The 24,639-nt window shown below is 38.5% G+C and overlaps 1 protein-coding gene across 5 annotated transcripts in view; it reads left to right on the top strand.

The window, feature by feature from the left end:
• Nucleotides 1-24,639, top strand: part of UTRN (utrophin) — a 366,002-nt gene that overhangs the window by 4,316 nt on the left and 337,047 nt on the right. For 3 of the 5 annotated variants that reach the window (XM_026066459.1, XM_026066460.1, XM_026066458.1), the window contains exons 1-2: nt 10,052-10,141; nt 21,928-21,989. The gene's annotated coding sequence lies outside the window, so the exon portion shown is untranslated. Of the gene's footprint in view, nt 1-10,051; nt 10,142-21,927; nt 21,990-24,639 lie in introns of those variants that run through there. The other 2 variants (XM_026066463.1, XM_026066461.1) reach the window with 1 other exon arrangement.

Below are 24,639 nucleotides of genomic sequence, written 5' to 3'. Positions count from 1 at the left end.
TTGAGATGAAATGTTGTCCAGGCTTGCTTAACTGTTCTGGGTCTGATTTAACTTGAAATTAGGGCCTGAGGCATGCTAATTTGTAATATTATAGATGCAGGGTTAAGTTTTATGCCTGGAATACGAAGTGGGCTGGGCAGATACTTGAACTGTGAACGTATTAGTAAAAGATCATGTATTTGCTATTGTTCTACTAAACTGTCTAAAACAGGGAATGCTTCCCCCTGCCCCCACCATCAGACTCGCTTGATAAAAAGATAGCGCATGCTGACCGGGCAGGTCACGTACCCTATCTATTCCCGCTTGTGTTGGTGGCTGCTTCCAGCTCCGTGCTTTTGTGGGACTGACCTTTTTGAGTGTCTGACCTCTGAACAAACACTTCAGGACCACCTTCCTCAGGCAGCAACAGAGAATCATGCTTTGTGCGATGGGTTGGTGAAATGATGTAGCTTTTAACGTCACTTTTTTTTTTTCCCCTCAGATATACCTTTTCCCTACTAGAATTGTAGAGCTCAATCATTTTAAGCTTCAGATTATTTTAAAAGGTTCTTATCAGGTTTAATAAGTTGTAAAATACAATTATATATATATATATATTTTTTAAGCAATTAACAAAACACTTTGTACAGACCATTGAAATTAACTTCTACTTTAAGCTCAGCTATAATAAAATCAATATTTACTTGGCCTCTGTGACCATAATCTTTCTGTATATGTATATATATAGAAAATAAGTACTTCAGCTGCTGCATTTAAGGTAGTGAAGAGATAATCAAATCCATACTTCTTGAAAGTGAAACAGTAGATCCCTTCTAAATATAGGACTCTTCAAGCTACATTATCCCTCATACAGACAGACCACATACAGCATTTTGTCAAACTTCTGTCAGGCATACAATTCTCTAAAGAGAAAGTTAGTTGCTGCTTCCCCAGTTCTACCTCAGGAAGCAACTAAATAAGATTACGATCTTTCTAGTTCCTGAAATATAAACATGGAATTGAATATTTGAAAATTAATCTGTGTAACTAAATAAAATCCTTTTTCTTTTCTCTGATTTTACTATGATACAGGTTTTAAATTGTTTGATCATGAATTTAAATATAATGTGTTATCAATTCTTGTTGTAACTTTCCTTTCAATGTATGTTTTAAGCTTCTGCCTGCTCATAATAGTGTTTGAAATTGAAGATTATATAGTGGAATTCTTAGAACTCTGTAAAAAATAAAATCCAGTCACTTGATGCCTCACCATCATTCCTCTAACTGTTGTCTTGAAATCTCATGTGAGCATTCCTTATCTAATCTACAAAAAGTAACTCTAGTACCCTTTAAAAAAAAAAAAAATCAAGTGTGGGTTATACAGATAACTTTCTTGTGGGGACATGCCTCAGCCTTTCATTTAGCAATCTTGCATGCATGCAGAGTCTCCCACAATAACAAAAGTCATTTGATAGTTTAGGAAAAATGAGAGAAAATGTTCATTAATAGACTTCAATATCAAATGATGACTTACTGATAGTGTACTTTGCTGTAGTAAGCAGTAAATAGGATGGACTATTAAATGGCAGTAAATACTCTTTCTCCTTCTTTTGACCTGTAGACAAAACTAATTATATCAGTGTTAGCAGTAAGAGTTGCAAATGCTGATACATAGACAGAATTAAAACACTTGGAGCATACCATTTGCATTTTTAGCGAATTCTAAAATGTGTTCGTTGCTGTCTTGCAAATAATCAAACAGTGTATTTTCCTATTTCAACTTCTGATACTAACCTACTATTGGAAGTATTTTGGTATTTGAATGACTTAGTCATCAGTGACTGAGGAGAAAAACATGCCTGTTTTAACATACTCTTTTTATTGTTTTTTGTCTTTTGAAAGAGAAACCCAAAATATTGCTGGCAACACAATAGATGTTACCCTTCTGAGAGGTATTGTTTTAGCAATGAATGAATGTTAGAAAACAATCCTGTTAAATTTTTTGATCCTAACTGCACTAATATGAATGATTGCATGCAAAACCATAATATGCTTTCCTTGTGTGCACACAGCATCCATCATGGTGTGGTGTTTTTTTTTATTTAATTTCATGGCAGTAAAAATACCTTAAAGAGTTTTGTCCTCTGAAGTTATGCTGGATTCTTTATTATTATTATTATTATTATTATTATTATTATTATTATTATTTTAATGGTCTGTTAAACTAGCTTGCTATCTTATCTGATATTCTGTCCTGAGCTATGGGGAAACACTTTCTGCATAAACTGCAGCAAGGAAGCCTTACGGCAGTTAGTATAGTCATCACTGACTAGGCAGGACAGTTCTGCCATTCAGGCCAGAGCAGGGCGCCTATGGTTTGGGGKGTGTGTGTGGGGTGTGTGTGTGTGTGTTATATTTTGGCTTGCAGATGGTCTGTGTGGGAGTATAACTTGACTGACTAAAATACATAAGTACTGCTTGGATTTGACCTTTGCCTCCAATTGTCTCCTGTGCTGTACAGAGGATCAAGAGCAGCTTTGCCTCATGCCTGTAATAAGCACAGGGTGTAAAATGCTCTTTAGATGTTTAACCTTTTGGCACACAAGGTAATCATAGTTGTGCTTCTAGATAGACTAGAGCTATTCTGAAATTGTATCTTTTTGCATTTTAGTGGTAAATGGAGTTTTTCCAACACACAGTTTGTAAAGAATTTTCATAGTATTTATTTTAAATATGCAATATAAAAGTCAGCTGTGGCTGTTAGACTGGAGACCTAGGAACTGCACTCAACCCACTGGTGGGAGGAAATGAAGCAGCCTTGGCAAGGCAGTGCAGGTTAGGCAGGACTTCACAGAGGCATCAGTGTGGGTTGTGACAGTGTTTGTGATGCACTGGGTGCCTGTGGCTTTTGGGGTGGGGAGGAAGCAGGTGGTGCAGAAGGGAGTCTCAAACCCCAGTTACTCTCTGAAACACCCATATCTTGCTCTGAGTTCAAAGGGAACGTAGCATAGAATGCTTCTCTTTTCCAGTTACCTCGTAAGACTTTATATACAGCTGTATTATGTATTGTAACATTTTGAAGCTAATTTTGGTCATCTAGTTTGCATCTAGTTGCAGCATAGCAGCCTGAACTGTGATGTGCAGATGAAAAGAAGTGACTAAAAAGGGGAGAGGGGATCATCTTAAAGGAGGCTGGCTGTAAGAAGTGTGGTGCTAGACCTGACAGAAAGTGGGCTGATCAGTAAAGCTGGAATCCCCACACCCTCCGCCTTATGCAAAAACCTAGTGTCTCACTCCAGATAAGACCCAAATCTTTAAGATTTACAAAGTAAATATTAAGAAAAAGTGCAGAGAAGGGAGACAAAAGCACAACTTCTAACCTTTTTTTTCCAGGTTACTTTCAAGCTTACTAGCTAAGTACAGATATCTCGAGTAGGAGTTGAATAAAGCATGAAGAGAAATGTAGGGAGTGTAGATCCCAGGACAGTGCATCTAAATAGTATCTGGGTCGAATTATCACAGGCCATGTATGTTCAGGTGAATTAAAGCAGAAAACTCCTTTTCTGTTTTAGGCTTAGCTCCTATGCAGCACAAAATGTGAACTATGTTTTGTGTTGCTTGTCTTGCAGAGTCGTTATTGTAGAGTATGTATATATGGTTGAGATGTGTGTGCCCGTAGAAAGCTTTTTTTTGTGTTAGCTCTTGATTGACCGTGCAGCAAAAACAACTTTTGCTTGCATAGAAACAGTGAATTTGTAAGCAGGCTGTGCTCATTTGGTTTATCTTGATAGCAGAAGGTGTTTTAGGAGTTTGTCTTGTAATGTATTTGGGGAATTCTAAGGCCAGTGAGAATGAAAAAGCCTACTTATTTAAATAATGTCTTTAAATAAAATTGTTATTGCTCTTTTTTTTTTTTAACTTCAGAAAAGCTGTTGTGTGGGGGGTTTTTTTCTTTTTTTTTTTCTTTTTCTTCTCCACTAATGTGTGCAGTCAACCCTCAGCAAGTGCCTGAGCTTAAAAACTCGTGGTCTGAAAACTTCCATCTGGTAAAAATGGGCTCTTGCTCTGAAATAAACCTAACTTTAAGTAGATCTGAAAGTAATTCAAAATATGATTTAGCAAATATGCTCAAGTAGATGCAGCTGGTAGAAGCAAGGTTTGGCTGACACTTGGTTTCCTTGAACCTGCTTTATAAAAACAATTCAAACAGAATCTATTTTAAGGCAAAAGTCAGCAGATTTGTATTAAATATTTGCAGCATCTTAGAAACAGGTACTGATCAGCTGCTAAGCAAGTGAAATATTTTGCTGTTCTGTGTTTAAATTAACTATTGCATTGTTTTTTAACAGCTTCAACTGAAGTAGCCTGCAGAAGCAGTAAGACTGTTTTGTAGTCAGCATGTACAGAAGAAACAGATGTTTTCTAGCCCCTCTTGCTGAAGTCCCAGCATGGCATTCCTTATTCCTTCTCGCTACCTGTCTCCAGTCCCTACTGCAGCACGCACAAACCTGCACACCTAGAAAATAGCGCATTCCAGTGTGATAGGGAGCGGGTCAGGTCATGTTGGCAAAACCTTTGTATTCTAATGATAACATTGTCCTAGAGAAAATATCCTTGAACATTATATACAGCAGAGTCTTCACCAGTAAGTAAATAGTCATACAGTGCTCTTTATCTGTAAAGTAGGAGACCATTTGGCTAGCTTAAAAAAATTCACTCTAGCCATTTAAGAAACATATCCTTATATATTATGTAACACAAATTGTCAGTGTCTGGAGGATTTAAAAAAAAATACATTTTCTTCATCACTTCAGTAGTTTAGCATCCAGTCCTGCTTCAGCCACTGATCCCAGTTCAGTTGCTAATTGGATGTTGCACTATGAATCACTCCAGAGCCAGCTTATTTTTCGTAGTGTAGTTCATGGGAGCACAACAAAGATGATACTAGTGTTCATAGAAATTCCTATTCAATGGCTCATGCAGCTCAGAGAGCAACAGGTTTCCTTGGAAAAGTTTTATTGGCTTAGTTCTTCCTAAAGCAGTAGCTCTCAGTGGCTTTTGAAGCAACTAGATCAACTGATTGACTTGTGTTATTATTGATTGTTTTACAATGGAATAGTGCTTTATATATAGATACAGATATAATGAAAGCTTTTCTTCTTGTTTCTCCATCTTTGTATATTCATTCTTCTGTGGTGTTTTGCTGCCAGTGTAAGTGAATTCTTGAACCTTTACCTTTGAGATAAACACATACCAAATATATGGTGGAGAGAGTCAAAATGTGAAGTTCTGAAACAGTGACCTATGTTATCAAAGAAATTATTGGGGGGAGAAAGCTCCCTGATGTGGTTAAGTGGTGATTTTCTTAACTTTCCTCAAGTATGATATTGCTAATAGCTTGGTGGGCTGCATTTTTGTTGTTGTTTTGGGGGGGGGGGATTTTTCTGGCTTCATCTTTTTCCTTTCCTTTCTGTTATGCTGCAGTACTTTGAAGTGCTTTGAAAAATACCTTCAGTTTTGCAGGCCCTTGTTTCCTCTACCCCTTTTTGATATTGCAGTAATATGACATTTATGTATTTCTGTCTTAACTATGTGAGATTTTGTGTCTTAATTTGTATCTGTTCCCCACATCTCCCTTAATTCCCTGCTGCTGTTCTGTGGTTTGGAGACTGACATATTCCAGAAGCCAGATGATGAACTTTAGTCACAGGGTTGGAGAAGACACGATAATCTAAACGTGAACATTGTATTTCATCATTGCTCAGTCTTAACCTTTTGTAAATAACATATACACACACTCACATACTGCTTTCTTGTATGGCTTTTTTTCCTCTCTGCTAGTGATTTGGAATAAAAGGTAGAAATTAATTTTTTTTGGAAGATCTTCAACTTTTCCATAATATTCATTGCCAGGAGGTGCAGGTACTGCAGCTTGGTGGGTGGAGTTCTGTGTCATCTTCTAATGCTCCCTTACTGAACCCAAATTACATCCCCCATTTGAAGGGCAAGAATATTAGTAGTCACCCTTTGCAATTCTTTCTACAGCCATGCAAAGACTTGAGGAATTATAATGAAGCATCATGATGTGAATAGGAAGACTGGAGAAATGTGACTCTGATTATAGACAATACTGAAACTTCTCAGCTTTTGTTTGTTTAGTCTTTGGCAAGTTGTTATTTTTTTTCATTGTATACTTCTCTCTGCAGGACTGAAGACAAGTCTCTTGCATGTAGAAGGCTGTAATTAAATATACCAAAATTCAAACCAGTATAATAGGTTGTTAAGTCAGTGCTTAGTCACACTAATACTGTTGAGAGCAAAAAAAACCTTGGCGTGTCTTTCTTTTCCTAGCCTTCTTGGTAGTCTTCTCTTTGATACTGGTGGTCCAGCCTTTACATTCTTTCCTTTCACTGAGTTTTTGCCTGTCATCCTAAAAATCTGAGGTTTCTATATTTGAACAAAAAGAGGTCTGCAAAAGTCTTTGTGAAGCCAGTCATGTCAGCCTACAGCTGGACTGAAAAGATGCTACAGGATAGTGCTAGGAAGCCATATTCCAGTCCAGACTGCCTTTTTAGCATTCTCCAAGCCCTTGTAAGTTGGGCCATGAGATTTTGAGGGGGAATTATAGCAATGGTTAGTAGCATAACTGTATAAAAAAGGAAAGACTTTTTAGCTTCTGGCCATCTCAGTTATCCTTCAAACATAAATTCTCCTTTCCAGAAGTATTGAACAATGATAATCTTAATGTTCCTTGTGCTATTTGAGCAAATAGCAGGTAGGTGACTATGATGTTCAAAGTGCTTCTGGTCCTGCTAGACCACCTGGTAAACTAAAAGTGCAGTTGCAGGAATTCCTTCCTTTTGACTTTGATGTGGTAGGTTTCATGAATACTTGGGTTTTGTAAATCATCCTCCTTCTGTCACAGGTTGGTCATGTGTCAGCACTGGAGAATTTGAAATATGAACAGAGTATTGCAGCTTGCTTTGTGGTATTTCAGACAGCCATGTGCATGAGTTCATATGCTCTTCCATGTATCATTACTACTGCTTCCCACTTCCTTGCTTCTTCCAGATTATTAAATTTTATTTTTCTTTTTTATACTGCAGCTAAATTTGTGTATATGGTTCACAAAATATTGTGTATTTAAAGAGTAGCCTTAGAGTAGAAGCAGTACTGTGGAAAACTAGAAATGGTAGGTAACATCAAATTAGAGAGAAGTTCAAATGTAAAGATCTAATCAGCATCACATGAATTAAACTTTTTATGCCATTGTTATAGACCAGAGGGATTTTGTTTTTAAAAACCTAAGTGATTTTGTGATTGCTTTTTGGGACTGTTGTCTAAAGTAACAAACAGCTGAAGAGAAATCTTGGATTGGCTGTTTAATATTAAGGTGTTTAAGGTATTCATATTATAGTGGTTTAAGAAGCTGTTGTATGGTAAAGAAGGCCAATTTAAAAGAGCTTTAGAGGTAGAAAATGGAATTTGACTGAGTTACAGGTACGATAACATTGTTAGTGTTTTAAGTATCAAGCAATTATTAAACAGCCAGAGACTAGCTCTCTTTTTAAATATTATATCTTCCTCTCTGCTTCACTTTCAAGGCAAAAGTACCAACTGTCCCCTGCCAKTTTAGCATACCTAATTTCTTCCCAAAGCGCACATCAATGTGTCACTACAGCTTCCCATTGCTGTGGCTTTGTGGGTGGGATTTTAAAAATAAAAATAATAATAAACTGAAGAAGACGCAGAGTATTCCTGTTTCATTGTACTGCCCTTGTGGGTTTAGGCAGGGGACGAAACCTTGGTTAGAGCAGTAAGCAACAATACCCACTGCCTAATTCAGGATAACTATATCCTATGTTTAGTCAAGGTTCTCTGACCTGTTATTGCTGTAATACCATGTGGAGCATTGAGGAGAATTGCTTTAAGACTCCTCTATTTTATAAAATCAAGATGACTCTGTGTGTGTGTGAGTGTATTCATTCTTGGGATTGATCAGCCAGCAACTCAGTGTACATATGCAAAATAGAAGGTGAAGTAAAGCAATCTCTTAGTAAATTTTAACAATCAAATTACTCTTAATTTTGCATTGTGTGGTGCAGGGATAACTGGCAGAAGGACTGAAGTTACTTGTGATAGTTAAGATTGCAGAATGATTAAAATAAAACTTTTTTTGCCTTTACGTTTGTAGAAAAGGATCTAAGAAATTGGGTTAAAAGTACACGCTATGTTGTATGATATTTTCTCTCACTTTTCATTTTATAGTTGTGTGCACACGTTCCTCCTATCTTTCTCATATCTAGATATAGTATACAAAACTAAGTATTTAGAGGCAGCTTGTGTGGACTACAGTATGTTTTGTAGTTTTATTTCACTCAAGCCACTTTGAGTGGTTTGTTCTTTTTGAAATGGCGATGTCCTTCTGATGTTTTAGAAATAACAAACTTCATTACTTCTATTAATGTGTTACTTCCATTTGCATAACCTGAACAGTATGAAATGCATATATATATATATTTTAACTACCGAACTTTGTCGTTCCCCACTGTTTTTGTTATGTGCAATTAATGTCGTTGAGACTTTGAAATTCGGAATTCTTGCATATGTGTATGAACCTAATTAAATTTGTTCTAGTAGCCTTCTCACTTGCAGAAAGAGCAAATGTAAGTTAAGAGAAAGCAAGTCTCTTTTGACCTGTTAGGAGGACACACAAAGGTGTTTCTCTTTGCTTTGATGAACAGCTGGTCCTTTTGTCTGTTTCTGGGATGGCATCTCTGCTTTATCCCTTGTCCTTTCCCTCCCTTTTTGATCCTTCTCCTCTAAACAGAGAAACATTAATCCAGACCCTTTGCAACCTACTCATATATGCCTGAATGATCTGCTTCAACTTCAGCAGAGCTGGTTGATACTTGGGAGTATTTATATCAGCAGGTCTGAAGAGATTGTAACCTCTGGCTGGTTCTTGGGAGAGCCAGGGATGTGCAGATAAGGCTCTAATCTCCTGTCTCAGACTAAGATACGATTCTTAACCATGCCTTTAAGCACAGTGCTTGCTTTAGATGTGCTTGTATCACGTATTTGTTTTGGGAGGTCTACTGGAAATACTTGTTCAGTACTAACTGATTACAGTAAGAACCATTATTTAGTGCTACTAACGAATACTTTTCCTTTTGGGAGGAGGGACGGGGGTGTGTGCAAAAGCTTCTGAAGAAATTCTCCCCCCTGTGTTAGAAAAGCATGTGTGAGGCAGCAATGGTGATACTGTCCAGTGGCTTTTTGTTTGTTTTTTAAGTGCTGTTCCTGTGATTTTAGTCCAATACGACACTGGAAAAGTGTCAATATTTTTGTTTCTAAAGTGTCTTGAGCCAAATGCTCTGAAATTCCTGTATAAACCTTTAAACTGAGAAAATAATCAAGTTTTGTATTACACTTAATTCTTTTGTCAGCTACAGAAGTTGTATTTTGTGTTTTTCCTGTTGCTCTGCTGTATAGCCTCTCTTCCATACTGGCAGAAAGAGTTGATTTACATGTAGTTATACTCTTCTGCCCAAAATACGTGAATTAAGCCAGCAAAAGCTGCTCACTCTTGACACAGTGTTGGCTCTGCCAGAGGTTTTGTTGAATAGTGATGTCCATACAAATTTTTCACATACCAAGACAATGTAGTTGTACCAGCAAAACTCAGTAGCGTACATCTGCGCTTAGACACTGACTTTTGCCCATTAGTAGCAAAAAAGTAAAACTTTTTTTCACACTAAATCTCACAATGTTTCTTCTTTTGATGCAAACTAGTTTTCATTATAGACCATTCAAAGACACAAAGGCCTTCTATGGGGGAAATTACTAAGTAGTGTTTAAAACGTTACTATCTAGTCAAGTCAAAATTGCTATGCAGGTCTAGTTTTAAAGGATCTTGACCACTGTTACTGAACTAGTCTCAAGATAATCTTCTGTGTTAGCTGTTTCAACTTTGAAATTGCTCTGATGAACTGTTTATGCTATTTAAATCTCTTCAAACTGTGTGTTCTGATTAACAGTTCCTGTTGGATTTAGCTGTGGTGCCTGGAGAAGTTCCCAGAAGGAGAGCAGTACTGGGTCAGACAGAAGGTCTGTGTAGCCCACTGTGGAGCCTGTGATAGTGTCCACAGCTAGATACAAGGTATCCAGTGGCACTTCCTCTAATATACCTTTACTTTGCAATGGTTCACAATTCAGGGATTTCTTCAGCCAGAAATTATCAATCTTTTTGAGGACTCTTAACTCCTTAAACTCACCTGACTGCTTTTTTAGCCCATTTATACTAGTACCCTTGTTTGTCTTGCTTTCACTGCTGGTTACTGTCATTAATCTTGATATTCAGGCTAGCAGTATTCAGGCTGCAGACCTCAGTTACTGAGGTGTAGACACCACCTGCTCTGCTGCAGGGACATAAACTTTTGGCAAAGGGCGAAGTGGAAAGTGGGGGAGCCTTAAACTCTTCTCTTGCCTCACCTGAACAGTCAAGGACTGTGAATCCTGAGTCTACACGGTATGCAACTTCTTTAAAATCTGGGAAGATGTGTCAGAACGATTTCATAAAATGTACCCAGGAAAGGATTGTGTCTGTTACATCTATCAGAGATGTTGCTGGAGGCAGCTATAATTATCTGACTTGTAATTACTTGCTTTCATTAGGTGATTTTTCTTTCTGTGTAGCCAGTTTCTAGGTGATGTCTCTATTCAAATTTCGCATGCCCTCAGAAACCCTTTTAAGGGTTAGAGTGACAGTATTCAAAATCCACATTTGTTTGGGTTTCATCACAGTCCTACCAGAAGTTGGTAATTAAATAATAAAAGCACAGGGTATGTGTATGCGTAATTCATTAGATAAACAATTGTCTACTGAAACCCCTTGGTTCAGGATCTGCAAAAGTCTTGATGCACTTTGAACCTTGTTTGCTCTCCTTTTGACTGTTCTGTTTCTGCATCTTGTTTGTGTGTTCTGGGGCAGCCAGTTTGGAATGGTATGTCCTGACAAGAGAGCTTGCTGCAATGAAATGAGATGTCATCTGGGGACTCACACTGATTAGATGCTCAGTGGCTTGTTTGATTGCGAAAATACTTGTTTCAGTGCATTCCAGATATTTATTCTGCAATTGTCAAAATGGAATTTATGTACTCTCAAAGCAGTTAATCAGGGAGGGAGTTCAACTTTGGGATCTAATTAATGACTAAGCCATGGAAGGAAATGAGAGCTTCGTTAAGATATAGGACTAGCAGTGTCTAGATCTACAGCTATTCTGATCAAATGACAAAAATTCTTGTCTTTGCCAGAAGCCATAAGAAGGGACATTCATAACACTTTACTCCAATTTCTCTTTTATTCTTTCCTCATTATAAGAAAAGTCTCACTAAATACATGAATTGAATAAAACACACTTGTATGAATGTGTTGCTGCTTGCCTCTGGAGAAAGAACAGTAATTTCTGCATAGACTGACTGTTCAAAGCTATGTTTAGTATCACATTTTTTCTGCATAAGAGTTCTCTCTCCCCCAGTGGTACTTTTCCTTGGCCAGTAAAGGGATGTGGCTGAGAAAAGTAATATTCCTTGTCTCAAGACATGGACATGCCTTCTTGATCTTCCTCACTAGTACTCAATAACAATACCAAACACTTCGAGTATTTTGGGCAGATGATGAGAAGATAGGAGCTGGTTAATTTGTGGTGATGGTTTTGTGTTGGTCTTGCTAGAATATTTTAAGGATAGAAATGAGAGTGTGTGTTTTTGTTTTATCAAATATTTTGGATTTTAATTCATCAGTGTCTGGCTGATAGTGGTTGCTTGTTTTCTTCTACTTTTTTTTTTTTCCTTAACTCCTTTTCCTTTTTCTTTAGAGCACCACTAGAACAAACTAATTTTATGGACTTGCTGTAAGCCATCTACATTTCAGGCTCCTTCTTAGTAATTACAAAGGTTAATAGGCTGAGGTAAATAATTTACAGTCATCAGCATGATTCTGATCCTCGACAAAATAGCTATTGAAGTTCAGAGTTAGCCTGTCTGGAAACAAAATTATTATTATTAGTTTTTATTTGCCCATGTGATTTCTGTGTTAGGTTGGGGCTCAGCTTTGTTGCTGAGTTGAGCATATAACAGTTTGAGCTGAGGAATATTTTGTGTTAGGGGTTTGCTTGTCTGTTTTTATTTTCTGTTCTGTCTTCTAAGCATTGCCTGGCCTGGCATTTGTAAGAGTAACAGGGTTTGGTGCAAGTCTTGGGTTGTGAATAGAATAAACATGTTAGTGTATGAATAAATGGTTACAAGCTGGCCACAAAATAATATAGAATCATTCCAATACCTAGCCTGTTAAGAGAAATTGTGTTAGTGAAAAGTTTTCTAGCAAGTGATTGAATGAGCTTTAAGTTAGATGCTGGCAAGCTTGTGAAAGAGGACTGTGCAACATACTTGTTTGCAATAACAGAAACAATACTCAGTGAACCAGTAGGTTGCTTCCATCCTTCTTCCTTCATTCGTTCCTTTTCTTTACTATGAGCATGTGACATCATCTTAGACATGTTCCTATCTACTGAGCCCTGGTGAGGCCAGCTGGAGCACTGGGTCCAGTTCTGGGCTCCCCAGTACAAGAGAGAGACAAATTTACTAGGGCTAGTCCAACAGAGGGCCACAAAGATGATGAAGAGCCTGGAGCATCTGATATGAGGAGGGGCTGAGAGAGCTGGGGCCGTTCAGCCTGGAGAAGACAAGGCTCAGGAGAATCTGATCAATGTGTAAAAATATCTGAAAGGGGGGTGTAAATAAGCTGGAGTCAGACTCTTTTCAGTGGTGCCCAGTGGCAGGGCAAGAGGCAATGGGCACAAACTGAAACACAGGAAATTCAATTTAAGCATAAGAAAAAATTTTTTTACTGTAAGGGTGGTTGAACACTGGAGCAGATTGCCCACAGAGATTCTGGAGTCTCCATCCTTGGAGATATTCAAAAGCTGTCTGCACACGGTCCTGGGCAGCCTGCTCTAGGTGATCCTGTTCTGAGCAAGGGGTTGGTCCAGATGATTTCCAAGGATCCCTTCCAACTTTAGCTGTTTGGTGAGTCTGTGAAAACACTTTAATGCAAAAGTTTATTAATCTTCCTGGTAGCAAAATGAACAGTGTTGTGTTCATGTGGGTGGTGAAGCTTGTGACACTTGTGGGATGCTTTGAGGTATTCATATGAAAGTGCTAGAAGTCTTTTATTGGTATTGCAGTGATTATAACATTTATGAAGTTTATAAGGGATATATTAAATAAGATCTGTTGCCTATTTTTTTTTTGTCTGGAAATTTAATTCCAAGTGGGAAAAAGAGTTTATTGCTTTCTAAGACAATTCTTTACTGTTTTATTTTCTAAATCCATGAGTTAGTACTGGAAAATAAAGTTTTTGTTACATTTTGTGGAGGACGCCCAAGTATATGTATGCTATTTCTTCTCTTAAAATGAAACTTCTAAATATCATCAGAAATTTGATATTTAAACCCAGCAAATCTAAACCTTTGCTTAGCAACTTTGGCAATTGAGTTATAATAAGTTATGAATGTCTTATACCAGACTCCTAGGAAAGATTTAAATTTCGTATAGTTATAAATTCAGTTTGTTTCTAAGTAATTCTGGTCTGCAAGTTACTGTCGCTGAAGTGACACCTATATTCCCTGTATCAGGTGATATTTAGTTAGCTCATTTGCAGGTGAATTTAAATAGTACTTGTGTAATTTTTTTTAACTGTTTTGCTGCTTTTGCTTAATAACATATTCAACTTCTTTAAATCCATTAATTAATCTCCTTTTCCTGAGAAAAGGACACCGATTATGCTTGTTTTTCCTTTTCCTCCTGCAAAAACTGGCCAAATCTGGACTAACCAGTGGAACATTTGATCCAATTTTCATGTCACAAAGTCTATTAAATACTTCAGGTTCTGTGAAAGCCAGTAGCTGGAGGAAGAAAAGGCACCCAACACAATGTCTCTACTGAAGAAGAGGCTTTTCATAATATCTGTAGTTGTTTTTTCTGTTGCCTAGTGGCTTGCCAGTCAGCGTCTATGTGTGTATGTGTGCATGTGTATGGTAACATCTAGTGCATAACCAGCTCTGCACCATCTGTACCTTGTGGGTTGGGGAAGATGGGAGGTTGCACTGAGAGGTCGGAGCAGGCACGGGGAGGAGGTGAGGTCACTGCTGGGGCACATACACATATGCAAGAAGCCATTATTAGTTTACCTCTCAGGAAATTGGAGCACATAGGAGCCAAGCATTATTAGCCTGTTGCTCAGGAAATGGTTTTTATTTGTATAGGAAAAGCTGTTGACCCAGAGAGGTTTAGAGCAGTAGCGATGAAGGACTGGTGAAAGGCAATTTTGGGCAAGGTGGAGAGATGCATGGAAGAGCCTGGAAGGAAGATGGGCAGCTCTGAAGCGATGTCGGGAAAGGTTTCAGGATTTTGGAGTGATCGTGGGAGAACAGGCAATTAAGAGACTTTGGGTTTGCAGTCTTTGGGCTTTGGGAAAAATAAAGTAGGAAAACCTCTTGCTTTAACAGAGTTGGGATGAGAGAGACTCTGGAATATGAGTGGGGGAAACTCCAATTCAATGATTTTAATGAGAACCTTACAGAGTACTACTTTACCCACCTGACACAGAGCAGGATATAATCTGTCTGATCAGTTGTGTTTTTTTTGTTTGTTTTGTTATATGAAATGTGGCTACCTTGTCCATATTGCATATAGCAACTCAGCCTTTGTCTTACTCAAATATTCTGGGCCCTGGGAAAAACTTCAGAACTTTGTAGAGCACTGCATGGAATATATTGTATCTCTAATTTGTTGTGAAAGGCTCTTTCTGGGATATTACTTTATCTCCTTCTGTCATATCAGGTCTATTTTTCCAGGCAGTTATTAAAACTTCTGAAAAGTTGACTCCTATGTAAGTTTTTTGTTTTGTTTTTCAAAAATTGGCCACAGAGTACCACAGAGTAATATGCGGAAAATGATGTGAATCTTTTGTACTGTGAGCACTGTTTCCTGAAGATGGTGAACAGTGTCATTTGTGATGTCTTTCTGGTTTGAAATTTGTCACCATAACTAGCCGGGAGAGAGATTTGCAAACACACTGTTTATGGCTGGGCTTCCTTCTATGCCCTAGCAATGTTGTTTACCCTGCTCTGAGCAGGGTTTCTAACATCTGTTGTGTGTGTCTGCTTCTGGTATGCAGCTGGGCTGTATGTGGGAATTACTTGGTGTGATTCTACGGCCTGTGTTATGCAGGAGATTAGACCAGATGATCACAGTGATTCCTCTGACCTTACAGCCTGTGAATCACCTCCACAAATGCAAGTGAGCCTAATAATAGTTCTAATTTGGACAGAGAAAAAGAGCAGGTGGCTAACATGAACTTGTGGAAAGCAATTCTGTTTTCTTTGTAACCACTCAGAAATGCAAAGACTTAATCTGTGTTTGTAACAAAACGAGCTGTAGCAAATCTAGTTTATAATTGTTACCTTTTATTTATCTATAGATTTAGTCTGAGCTGAGCGTCTCTTTAAGTGCCCTCCTGTTTGCCTGCTTAGGAACATGGTGATGACCAGATTTTTGGAGAGGAATCCTCCCCTCCCCACACCTCTCTTTCTGCTTACCAGTCATATTGGTTGGGATCTTGGAGATGGGGAGAGGGAACGTGTCTTCCTGTCTGCTGTGAGTGAGGTTTGACCTTTCATGTCTACTGGGCACATATTATCCAGTCCATTCTCTGTCATTTGTGATAACTTAATTTCTCTCATTCTTCCGTAGTGCACTTTCCTGATAGCAGAAACACTTTGCTCTAATTAAGTATTTTGGTAAAAACTTTTCCAGCTTGAAACACAGGTGTCTGACTGAATGATCTGGGGCCTTCTTTTGGCCTGACAGTGCTGCATGTGGTGGTGTTTCTGCCATTCCAGTATCTCAGTTTTCTGTTACATCTGGGTTACTGCAGACAGTCATGGCCCCATGACTTTCTAAAGCTGTGGCAGATCAGGGGATTGACTTTCTCCTACCGCAGCCAGGTCTCCAGAGAACTGCAGGCCTTTCCTTTCTCCATCCCCTTTGCCCTTTGTCAGTACTTCCTGCCTGTTCTTTGGTTTGCACCCCTCTGTTCCTGTTAGCTGTCTGGAAACTTAAAGCAGGATTTCAGGGCCCTGGTGACTTGACAGCAGCCCCGTATGCTTGAACGTTGACCTGCCACTCAGATAATAGGTATGCTGGAGGTGTTGTGACRCTTGGCCTGGAATTTTTATTTTTGCAATGTCATTATGTGAAAACAGTACAGTAGTTGACTGATAAGTGTGGGTGTTGGAGAAGGCCTGTTGTGTGGTGTCACAGTGTTATTTCTGTGTCTGAGAGCTTTTGTGTTCTCTATAGTTTCCTTTTAAATACATTCCAGCATGCTGAGGCTGGGAGCATAGCGTGTTGGATTGTTTTTGCTGGGAGGTATGGAAATGGCTATTTTAATATTGCCTCAGCTGTGAGGATGCCTTCTTCTAAGTTATCAGTTGCTGGGGGATTTTTTTATTGTGAAGTAAATACAATTTAGCCTTGACTCACAGTATGCTTTAGTGAGAACCAGAGGGATTCCTCATTACTCTTCTGTGGTGTTCTGTTTCAGATGACGTCTGCTGGTGGGAAACACCAGTGAGCGAGGTGCAGGTTTCTCTCTGGAGAAACTATTATGCTGGTTGTATTTTTGCCCAACTGAAGTTTGGAGAGGGAAGGGGAAGGAATGGAGGAAAACCATTGTGCTTGCCACTGATTGCAGGAATTAAAATTGCAATATGAAAGTGAAAGCTTACAAAGCCAAATGCCTGTTGTTGGAGCCATTTGTTCTGATCATAATGTTGCAAGAGAAGTGATCTGCAGAACAATCTTAAGTTTTACTTTGTGTTTCTTTTAGATGAAACAGAGCTGCTAATTGAGTTTATTCTGTACTAAGTCACAGCCCAATACTCATGATGAGCATTGGAGGTTGTTCTGTGAGCTAAGTAGATGTGAACTCTATGCTTTGTGGTTTGTTTGGCTTTATGCCTCTTTGTTAGTGGGGATAAACACTATGCTTGTGTCCATCCTCAAATTTTGGACACCAATTTGGTGCTGTTTTATATGTGAATTAGTCTTTGAGTTTGAAGAAGGGAAAAAAAAGGGGGGGGAGGGGGAAAGGTAGTTATTTGCTGAATGCTTTTTCTATCCAGAAAAGCCTGCACACAAAAACTCTCTCGCYTCTCATTACTGTTGTCAGGTTCTCAGGTGCAGGTGAGACCTGGATGGGGCGATATCTATCATAGATGCACTTTTGCTTGCCTAAAGGCTTAGGCAAAGGGATGTCTCTGAMTTTTTACATTCCTGGTGTCTTAATTGAAACCCACAGGCTAATTCCTTTACTGTGGAAAAAGAGAACTTACATTTGCCTTCTTACATTTTCAGGTGTAAATGAAGAGGTGGAGATGACCCTTGGTAATTTCTGCTAGAATTGTTGGCAAACAAAACGCAGGAATTGCCCAGTCCAGTCTGTAAACTTCTCCAGGGCACTCTCGTTATAGTGCTGCTCTGCCAGCTATTCTGGGTGTGATAACCTTCATCTTTCAAAAACTAAATAACATAGTTCTGTCATGTAACAATGTAATGCGTTTTGGGAAAATGAGGAAGCTGACTATCAGTATGATCCAGAGGTTAACTGAAGGGCAAACCACAACCCAGTGAGGTTTTTGTCTTTTATTTCTCTTCTATATTTAGAGCAGTTAAATTTCTTTTTGCTCCTGAACATCATAATCACAAAGTAATAGATTGGAAATGAACTGCAGTTTGAAAGTGCTGTAATATAATTAGGGGACAGTGCTCAGGGTGGAGGAGGTACGTAGGGCTATAAGAGTGACTAGTGGGAGTGTTTGAATGCCAGGACAAAGTTTGGGCATTCGATCACAAAAGACATTTGTTTTGAGTATACTCTTGTTTTATAGACATACATCATGTTGTACAACAGAAACAAGCAAGATTCAACAAACAGGATTCCCGAACAGGAAGCTTTTCTTTTCTCTGTTGTCGTCACAAGAGTTCAGTGGGGTTTTTTTTTTGCTTGTTTGTTTGTTTGTTTGTTTGTTTGTTTGTTTTAATTTCCTCTTAAAGGAACAAACTGTTCTGACTGTCAGCCATTAGAAGTCCATTAAATGACTTAAGGGCAGGCAAAGACATACTTTTCAGAGGAAACAATCTGTATAATGATGAAGCAGAATTTGGCTCACTCTGTCCTCTGCTTTTATGCAGCCCTGCTCACTTTGAGGCTGCAGCAGTATGAAAGAGAACACAAATATTTTAGTGACTGTGAATTTGTTTCTCACTCATCTATGACTGCTGACATTTTTAATGTCTTGCTTGAGAAGTTGTATGTGTGTAGTGCCACATGCTCTACTGAATGGTAATACTGTTTTTTGACTGAATGTAGCTAATTTGTTATGTGAATCATTCTTAGCCTCCAGGGGTTACCTTCATAGACTCACAGAAATCTACAGAAAATTAATTTGTTGCATAAAAGTACTTATCACTGTTGTTAATGAAGTATTGGCGTTTTATTTACAAACTTGTCTTTCCAGAGATTTGTAGCAGAAAGTTTGACATGACCCTAGCTGTAATGGCCACTCACTAAAATCCTAGTTTCAGAGGCTTATAAAGCAAACATGAAAGTGTAGCCTGACTGGAAAAAGTATTATCCGTAGGTTTTATAGCCAAGTAGAATTCTTTGAGAAGACTTGGAATAACAACTGTGTGACTTCTGCTTGTTTGCTTGTTTAATTGAAGTAGAAAGGATGCTCTGATACTGAAAAGCTGATATGAGTGTATAAATTCATAATCTTCGTGGGAGACTGAGATGAAAACATTAAGTAGTTTATACTGGGAAAATGCTTTCTTGACATTTTTGTCGGAGGGCTTAAAAAAAAATCCTCATCTTGAAGTAAGGAAGAAGAGGTTGGGATTTTTAGTAAATGCCACATATACTACTGTGCACATAATGAGTACTTAAATGAAACTGAAGATTTGATACTTGAAAACTGTGTGAGTGTGTGTGTGTGAGAGCTGTGGGAGCAAGACCTGTTGAGGGAGTTCTGACAGGGTGGAGCTGGTGTAATGTTGAAGTCYGGGAAAAGAATTGTGATCCCCTACTGTGCATGGAGGGGCTGAGTGCTCTGAAGAACGGGGGGGCTACAGCTCCTAGCACACAGGATTTATAAAGCCATACTATAAAGCCTTAGGAAAGCATTGTGGTATGTATGTAGTTGGGTATTGGCAGGAAAGGGAGAGAATTCAATAACCTCTCTGATGTTTAAACTGAGTTAYGCTGAAAGAGAGATTTAAGTCTTATTTTATTGATACATTCAATGCAGATAGTATTTGCAATTATTGTAAATGGAAAGCCTTATAAAGGGATGGCCAGAACTTGGAATTAAATTTTTGTACAAAACTAACAAGAAATTCTTTTAGTTCAATAGTGGCAATTAGTAATCCTGTCTGATCCTGTTCCTGTCTCTTAAGCAAAAACCTAGAAGAAAAAATGGACATTCTTCAGTATAGCTGGACTTGAGCTCTTGACTTTGGTAGTCTCTTTTGAGATGGGTACTTTGCACAGAGCATCCTGATGATAGTTCMTTTTCATCTTTGATGCCAAGGGAGCTCTATTTCAAGGAGGGAAGAAAGCAGGGTTAATGAGATATTTTAGGTATTTGTATTCCCCCAGAACACCTTGGATTTCAACTAGATGTCTTTAAGCGTGGCCTGCTATACAGGTACCATGGGCTCCATTATAAAACTACTTGATTTAAAAACAAACAAACAAAACCCCCCCAAAACAAACAAACAAAAAACTTGCATTGGTCTAGCCTTGTTTTCTTATTGAGCTCAAGGTATAACAGAAATTTCAACTATGTTAGGTGAATTTTAGATAACAGAAGGGAGAAGCACAGAAAGGTGACATAATGGCAGCTATCCACTGCATTACAGCAGGTGCCTGCTCTTTGACATGCTTTAGACTGGTTTTTCAGCAGTAGCCTAAAAGCAGCCCAGACCTGAGGCTTTATTTTAAGTTTTCATGAACAACTTTCATAAAGCTTATTAAGTTTTGTAACTCTTGTTACCTCACATTCCTTACTAATATGGCTTCTATTCTTGTCCAGGCCAAGCCTATGTTGCTATTGCTAGTTCATGCTTATTATGCAAAAAACACCTGGTCACTTGTTCTGCTGCACCAGTAGCCCGTGTGTAAGAGATGCATGGCTAGTTATATCACATTAGACATGATGGCATCAGTTGCATATGCATATTTCACATGAAAGAGCAAGCTTTTGAGATCATCTACTTGAGGCATCTTCTGGTAGAATTTGGGGATTTTGTAAATGCTGTCTGGGTTTTATAGGTAAAACTTCACTGTAAAACAGTCTCAACTGCTGCTTTTTGAAGCCTATACTCTTTTCAGCAGTGCCTTTTGATCATAATCTGATTTCTCTGCAGACTTGTATAATTGTTTTCCTTTTCATGATTTCATTAAGTGGAACACTCTACAAGTTTCAACCCAGGTTTTTGTGGCTTCATCCCAATGAAGGGACAGATGGTCTGAATATCATGCTGGCATTTGTTGTGGTAAGGGGCTTGGAAGAATGGGTGCCAGCTGACAGTAAGAGGTTCTGCAAGACAGCATCCAGGGCAGGAGCTTGCTATGGCACCCAAATCATATCCCAGAACTGATCTGTCAAGAAACTTATGAAGTCTTGAAGGTCTTTTTGGAGATTATGATCTGGGATGAAACTGTCAAATTAAGTTTGCCAAATGGAAGACTATCTGCCATGGATATGGTCTGCCACATAGACTTGGAGGTTAAGTCCTTCAACAGACCATATGTATCCAATTCCTTTTCTGGTTGGCTGCAGAAAGCAGGTCTGAAAATCCATGATGGGTGAATTTCCTTTGCCTAATGTCTTGTCAGGAAGTAATCCACTGTCATTCACRGGCAGATGATGAGGCATAGTCTGGCCTGTAGCACTGCTCAGTGCAGTTTACCCGAGAGGTGACCTGCGATACGGGCAGGGTTGTGCTGGAGGTGATTCAACCTGGTTTAGTGAGATGGGCTTTATAAAATTGCACTTGACTCCCAAATGGCTCTCTTAAAAACAACCTGAGATGCAGATTTTACTCTGTTTAGCTGATGGCCCCTGCTCTTCCGCATGCTTTGACCTTGAAGTGCTCTCCCATAATCCCTCCTTGTACCTACTGGCTCCATCTGGCTGTCGCCTGGACCCTAGGTGATATTTCTTCAGTGCCATGCCTGTAGGTGCCTGTCTGGCTGCCCAGTCCTTCCCATATGTTCAGTCCATGACCGATCAGTCCTTAATCCAGGAGTAAAACCAGGCTGAGAGTGGTTAAAAATGCAAGCACTTCAGCAGTTGTTTCAACAGCTTTGGTAGTGCAGTTGTTGTGCTGTTTCCTGAAAGAAGCAAGCCATTACCTGCATCAGAAGTTTGAATAAGGATCTCGGCAGCTTTTAGGGTAATATATCTGGGCAAAGAGATGCTGAGAAAGTCTGTTGATTAAGAGCCCATGGTTTCATAGGTTGCTCTTTAGCAGCCAGGAAGCCTGTGAATTTGATGCATAGGTGTCCTTCCTAGAAAGTGCTGATAGAGGCTGGTTTGAATGCAAAGGAGACTCTGTGGTTGCTATCAAAGTTGAAACATTTGTGTGACTCTACAGGTACCGAAGTTTTGTATAGGTTTGAACAGCTTTATTTATGGATTAGGCAAAAATTTCTTCTYGCTGAGACTGGGTACTGCTTGAAGTGATCTGTTTTGAACAATATAGGATTAAGAAGAATGCATTTTCACTCATTCTTTTCTTCTCACTTTATCTTTCCAGATGAACATAATGATGTACAGAAAAAGACCTTTACAAAATGGATAAATGCTCGTTTTTCCAAGGTAACGTTGATTTGAAAACACTTCTGTATTTTTTCTGATTCATAATTTAAAACAGTACTGGTAAAATATACTTTGCTCTTAATTTTGCAGAATGTTCCTAGTAAAATATGTGAGAAYATATAATCAAAACATATCTCTCCTAGATAAAACACTGTAATCGTTCTTCCTTACTGTCTTTCCCTTTCCCCATACCCATAAACATTCTTTTTCCTCAAAAGAAGAAAAACACTACGTTAATGTCTTGTTTAAGAACTCAAAATGAAAAATTCCATTTGTTATTATGTTAAAACATGCAGTTATCTGTGTGATGGTGTCTGTTTGGTTTTTAGTCCTTACTCTATACAGTTTTTCTGCATGCAGTTTTCTCAGTGTAGTCAAGCAGATTCTGAACTCTAGTGACTGTGTTTGATCTCACTGCTGCYGAGTCAGCTTTACTCATCCAAAATATTCAGCAAACTTCCAGTTGAAGCCACCTGGTGTTGTCAGTTTGAGTCTTGACTGTAAAGTTTTGGATAACTGTATGTTCATTTTGTATTTTCCTAGAYTTTTCTGCTGTGCGTTTCTTGTTTTAATTCTCTATACTAACTTAAAACTTATTGAGGATACTGTCTTGGGATGGGAAAGGAAGTGGAAGATGCTGTAGTATGCTATTTAAAACTTGCTTTTATGACATTTTGCTGCTGGCACATTGCCCACAAGTGCTGTGGCTGTGGGAAATTTGCTTGGTTTGCAGTCTGAATGTGCAAAGGAACCCAGGCTAGGGTCAGAGGAAATTCACATCTTTTCTATCCAGAACGGTGCTGAAAGTGGTATAAGCCAGTGACTGTGCTGTAGCAATGGATGGCTGCCTCTAGAACATTGCCCTTCTGAAGTTCTTGGTCAGCAGAATAAARAAGTTTTACTTTCCTTCCCTTCCTGTGCGATAGGACACTGGGCAACACAAGGCTTGTGGTCTTGATTGATTCATCTTGGCTTAGGTTTGTTTTGCCTGAAAGCTRATATTCCTCATATTTTTGTCAAAAACATTCTTGGCTAGTTTCCCCTTCAGGGGAGGAGTATGTATACATAGCTGGTTATTCTGCACTCTGCCTCTGGCTGCTGCTGAATAGAAAAATGGTAGTGGGGGTGGAGAAGGAATAGACAGGGGGAGGATCAAGTAAGGAGTGAAAACTTGGTGAGAAAAACAGGCCTATTATGAGGAGGCATAAAGATGGTATGAATGGGGAAATGATAGTGATACTGAGAATATGCCATGTGACTCRTTTGTACAAGTTACATACCTGTTTCAATATAAAATCATGTAAAATCGTTTTCAGTTTTTGTGTTTGGACATCTGTGTGTAAAGTGGCTTTTCCTTTTTTAGTGTGTATTCAACCCAAGACCTGCTCAATCCCTGGAATTCCCTGCCACAGGGTATATAGTCTGATGCTAGCTGGATTTGAAATAACTTGGTAACTTCATGGCCTGTTAAACCACCGGAAGCTATACAAGCTGTGTTAATGATTGAAAAGACTCAGATTAAAGGACATACTCCTAACTAATGCATTTTCAGTTCTAACTTGAGCATGGCTACTTTGCCATGACAAGATCTAGATTTATGAAGACTAGCGTGTTCAGATCCCATGGAAATTGCTGTTAGAGGTGAAGTTTCATCTTATTCGAACTTTTGCATTTATCAAGTCATTTGAGTTGCTTAAAATTCCTTTTCTGTGAAGTAGATCAATCGATTCAGCTGTTTAGTAGGATAGAGGCATGTTAGAAGTTGGGTAAAGGTATCTGACCTATGTTGCAGAAAACAAAAAAGTAAAGCTGAGGAACTGTATACAGAATTGCAGAGTTCACTCTAAAAATTTTAATTGTTCTTCACATTAATTATATTGTAGTTCATCTTCATTTAAATGTGTAAATAAAAAGGCATCAGCTGAAGCTGTATAAACTACTCCGGTGTACAAAACCTCTAAAATTTTAGTTGTGTATGCACTTCAAATTGTTTGAACTTGATTTTGAGCTTAATTTAAATCAATTCAGTCTGGATTTACAAAGGATCTAGAAGCAGGAATTTCTTTTCCTTTCCTCATCAGAAAGTAGGTAGGTGAATGAAATACAGTTAAGTTTTGAGTATGCTGTGAGGTCCTGCTATCTGCYTTGAGCACTTACTCAATGAGCTGTAAATTCTTGCTGTAGTTCAGTGTAGTAACTTGTTTCTTYGAACTGTTCTGGAACTTGCATCTTATTTGCACTTGTATTTGAAATGAAGGCAAGTACATTTAAAGTGGCTTGAGTCATAAGGTCAATAAATGTTCTCAGTCAAGCCTCAGTGCTTGCTGTGGAAATCTTTAGCAGAATAATACATACTACAGCTCACAAGCCTATGATGCTTGTGTAGCAGGGACACAGAAGATATTTAGTTAAAATGAAAGAGAATCCAGCTGTTTTTAGATTATAGCTACTATAAAATTGTTAAATGCCTATTTTACTCAATTTCAACAAATGGGAAAGTTCATGTTCAAACAGTTATAAGTACAGAGCACTTCAGCATACTTTTATATTAAGCCACATGAAGTTTTTCCCTTGTTTTATGCTTTTCTATTGCTTTGTCCAGTCTAATTTCAAGAGACAGATTTAGCCGTTTTCCCTGTGGTATAGCCCA

This window comes from Apteryx rowi, unplaced genomic scaffold (assembly GCF_003343035.1).
Source record: "Apteryx rowi isolate R43461 unplaced genomic scaffold, aptRow1 scaffold_241, whole genome shotgun sequence".
Classification (NCBI taxonomy): Eukaryota; Metazoa; Chordata; class Aves; order Apterygiformes; family Apterygidae; genus Apteryx; species Apteryx rowi.
The sequence above is the reverse complement of the archived record's forward strand: the minus strand, read 5'-3'. Positions and strand labels throughout refer to the sequence as shown.